The following is a 5,000-nucleotide window of genomic DNA, read 5'->3' on the forward strand; positions in this document are numbered from 1 at the left end:
CTCTCTCTCTCTCTCTCTCTCTCTCTGAAATAGAAAATGCGAACTAGGGTTAGATCTTAGAATTAATTTTAGCAATTTTTTTGTGGTTTACAAACAGGACATGAAAGTTGAAAAGAAAACACACAAACTAATAGGCTGCACTAAGACATCGTAATGCAGCTGTACATATCACTTGTAAAACCACATTTAGAATACAAGAGTTAAAGCCGGGGCTTCAAGTTTTCAATATGACATAGATAGAGTGGAAGCAATGCAAACTAGGGTCCCCAAACTAGTCCTAACACAAAGACAATTTGAATATATGCGGAGACGGGACGTTTGAACTTCTTTAATCTAAAACTCCACGATTAAGATAACGGCTAAAAGAGGCATTCAAAATGATAAATGTAGACTACAATAACCTCTTCATACTTACCTTAAATCAGTCAGAGGCAATGAAAACAAACTGGAATTAAAAATATACAACACTACCCAATGTGGTATTTTCCTTGCCTACGGGTACAAAATAGAAAATACATGGAACAGACTTACTGTAGGTGTAGTGGACAGTAACACGGTAAAAGAATTAAAGAATAAGTTAGACAGAATCATTAGAAATGTTTGTAACTACTTGTAACTATCTCCCCAAGTGTCGGCATGTTATCTTTGTATAAATTATTTAATTTAGTTACTAAAATTACTTTGTTGTCTTATTTTCCTAAAAATTCAAGCAACCAAATTTTATCAAAATTTTAAAGAAAATGCTTAAAACGCCGAAATCATGTTTTCCAAAGCAATGATATTTAATAAGTGTAATTGGAATGATTGACATTTTATCTTTAATGTTTATTTTTTTCATCCAAGTTCAGTTAGTCTTAATGAAAAGATGTGAGCGTAAAGCTTCAAGTTATTGTTTTATTCATCAGTATATGTTGTCGTGATTTTAATTAGGTTTATGAAGAACTATAGTTTATATATGCATATTTTGAAGAAAACTTCAATATGGACAGGGTTTGTGACAGCTGTTATTGTTTTAAGGTATCAGACTTCAAGCTCAGCCTCGAATTTCCATTTTTTTTCTACTTTCTTTGTGAAATATAATATCCTAGGGGGATGGTTCCGTTTTACCTCCGGCAACGAAGTTAGAAAGAGTTTATGCTTTACCCCTAGTTTGTGTTTGTTTTATAGTGTGTGTATTTGTTTGTTTGTGAACACCTTCCTAGATACAATTTTAATCGTAGAACAAAGGAACATGCAGGGATTAATGATTATGTAAAAAGTTGGATATGATTAAATTTTTTAAGGTGAAGGACAAATGTCAATGTCACAGTCAATCAAAATGTCCAATTCATGTAATTAGCCATAAGGTTTGGACATGTTTGTCACAGAGACTTCAAACGTACTTTATATTTGAGAGTATGGATACTCACGCCAATTAATATATAATAAGGTCGAAGGTTAAAGTGGAGTTTAAGGTTAAGGTCAAGCAAAAGGTCAAATTCCTGTCATCAAATATACGTCCGAAATTTTAATTGAAAATAAAGAACTTGCCAGGATTTTAACCTGCTATGTGAAGAGTTGGAAATCGACCAAAATCCGTCCAAAAGGTCGAGAAATAAGCACCTTGTTGGAGGTCTGTGGTCTACTGAGTACCCCTCTATTCTTTGTATAGGGCTGAGTTATTTCACACTTCTTTTTGTAAAATTTACTTTAATTTTTTTCAAATTTGTTATTTTGAATATATCACTCTATAAGACATTCTTTTTCCAATGTAGTTAAGAAACTAAAGTTTCTGAAACCTTCTACACAGCTGGTGGGGAAAGAGGAAGTATTGTTTGTTAAAACTAATCAGGGTAACAAATACAGTTTAAAGGTTACTGTTAAATGAGGGAGATCGGGGAAAGCTCAAAGCATTATCTCAGCATATCCTGCACATGATATGGCTAAGCCCTTTCCTTTCCCAAACTACTGGAGGACCAGTGGGGACCACAAAATAACTCCTTATAACTCAATATGCAGCTCCTATTGCAGCCACCCCCCACCCCCCACCCCCGCAACACACACACAAAACCAATATCAGTAACTCTGAAGAAAGGTGATGATGTCTTCAATTCTGAAAGTGTCAAGCCTTGAGTGTAGCTAGAACATGGATCTCACGGATATTTTGTTGGATTCTATACAGAAATTATTCTTGTATATTGAATTTTGTTATATGAACAGGTTTTAGGTGTATTCAAGCATGAAGTTTAATATGCTTTTTATCATTGCAGACATCCGAAGATTTTCTTTTGTTATATTTTAATCACAGATAGCTTTATTACGATCAATATTTGCTCTGTTTATTCGGTAGCATTCATGGATTATTGCATTAGGGGGAACGTGAAACTAGATACTTCAAAAGATATTAATTTACAAATGGTTAAGATTTTTGCTTAATACAGAAGACAACTATAGGTTTCTAAATCCTGCGTAAAAGTTTTCATCCACCCCCTACAAGTATTTTCAGTCACCACATAAATGTAAACCACAGTTAAGAACGGTATAGTTTCTCACCAACTAAGTTGAATAGCCCGTTTCGTTACGACATAATAGCTGCGTTTATGAACACAGGTGGACAAAAGTAGCTAGCGGAGAAAAAAAATAACAATATATTTTACAATATATCCAGCCCATGTCCATGTATATTTATTACTTGACTTGTTAAAATATCCTCAACTTTAGTTTTGCTCCTACAAATATATATAAGAAGGCAGGATGAAAGCAACGGAGTCACAGCCTCTCTCGGCCCGTCACATTGCTGACCCCAGGGTGAAATAAAACATAACAGGCACTTTCATGTCCAACTGACAACCGTTTCTATTAACAGTTACTGGTAAGAAAAACAGAAATGTTTATTCAGGTCCCGGTCAGTGCGAGGGGAGAGTGAATATACAAAGGATAATATATAAAAAAAAGATAAATGTCGTTACTATGTACGATTGTGTGACACACGGTCAGTACATGGCTCACCCCTAGAAAATGATATAATGTATATGTTAAATAGGATGCCATGATCTAGAGAGGCAAGCTCTAGGCGGGTCATCTGGCAGGAGATAAGCAGGTTTTAGATGATCAATGGAAACCCAGTCTTCTTTGCCACGAATGTTTAGTAGGAATGCTTTCGGACTGCGTTGCATCACAAGGAAAGAGCCTGTGTAAGGGGACGTTAGCGGTGGCTTGCTAGTATCGTTGCGTAGGAAGATGTGCATTGCAGAGTGCAAGTCTGTCGGTATGTGATGCTTCGGTGGGGCGTTGTAAGTCTGGCGGCATGGAGTAAATTTTCCCATGACGTGACGTATGCACTGGAGGTCGTCGGAGTTGGTTGCAGATGGAAAAAATTTGGAAGGGACGACCAACGGGTCACCATACACCATTTCAGGTGCCAAGACGTCGAGGGCGTCTTTAGAAGTGGTCCTTAGTCCCAGGAGGACCCAGGGAAGCTGAGTAAACCTGTTGGAATCCTTGCAGCGGGACATCAAAGCTGCTTTGAGGGTGCGATGAAGACGTTCAACCATTACATTGGCAGTGGGGCTGTAGGCAGTTGACTGATGTAGGGTGATGCCCATGATATTCTCAATTGTGGACATCATTAGCCAAAAGCCAAAAATCTAAATATGCTACACATCCAGTCCTTTTTAGATCCATCGCAATTTTAATAATAATAATAATAATAATAATAATAATAATAATAATAATAATAATAATAATAATAATAATAATAATAATAATAATAATAAAAACTTATAGTCATAACATTAGTTTTATAGAATAGGCATTTTACTCACAAGGGTGTGTTACTTACTTTAAAGCGAATATATGTTTGTCTTACATCTCCAGCGCAATAACTTTCATCTCAGCAGTATGACATGTTTTTTTTTTCTTACTCTTAGTAAACTTGCTGATTCCTTTTTCGCTCCAACACAATATAAGCAAATTTGATTTCTGAAACAGCGTATTCTTTAAAAGTCAACAATGTAATTAGAACAAGAAAACATATATTGAAGACTTAAGGAAATTCTTTGTTTAAATTCTAAAGAACGTGTTTTATTCAATTACTCAGAATGATATTTCAAGAATATATAATTTTAATTCAGAATTGGTGTCGCGATTTAAATTCATTTTTCAGCGTGTTTTAGTATGTAAAGAATCTAGACAGGTTAATTATAAATACCCAAAAGTAAAACTTATTGCTTAGAACAAATGCTATCCATGAATATTCTACTACCTTGTGGGTAATAGATTTGCCAGAGCACAAGCCACCCGCTAAGGTACTACCCCTAGTAAGTTACTGGGTCCTTTGATTTGCTAGTGACCACTACATTTTATTCTTTTCTCTGGTTACATTTTTTTTTCTTTTGTGTACACACAACGAAAAGGCTGGCCTATTCTTTCCCCCATTCTCTCTCCTCATATACCTAACAACGCTGAGATCACCCAATAATTATTCTTTGCTCAAGGGGTGAACTACTGCACTGTAATTCTTCAGTGGATACTTCATATTGTTAGGGGTAAAAGAGACTCTTAAACTATGGTAAGCAGTTCTTCTAGGAGGACACTCCACAACCAAACCATTGTTCTCTTGACTTGGCTAGCCCAGGCCTCTGTACCATAGTCTTCCACTGACTTGGGGTGAAGTTTTCTTGCTTGAAAGTACACTCGGGAACACTATTCTATCTTATTTTTCTTCCTATGGTTTATTTTCTTATTTTTTATAGTTCATACTGTATATGAAATATCAATTTTAATGATGCAACTGTGTTTAAAATAATTTAATCTATTTGCTCATGATTTTTCTTATACTGTCTTTATTTCTTTATTTCCATTCCTCACTATGCTATTTTTTCCCTTTGGAGCCCATGGGCTTACACATCCTGCTTTTGCTGATAGAATTGTTGCGTAGTTAGTCTATCTATCTATCTATCTAGCATGGCACTTCCACAAATTTTGAAGGGGTTGCTGACATAAAAAAAGGAAACAAAATG

The sequence above is a fragment of the Palaemon carinicauda genome, chromosome 9 (assembly GCF_036898095.1).
Source record: "Palaemon carinicauda isolate YSFRI2023 chromosome 9, ASM3689809v2, whole genome shotgun sequence".
Classification (NCBI taxonomy): Eukaryota; Metazoa; Arthropoda; class Malacostraca; order Decapoda; family Palaemonidae; genus Palaemon; species Palaemon carinicauda.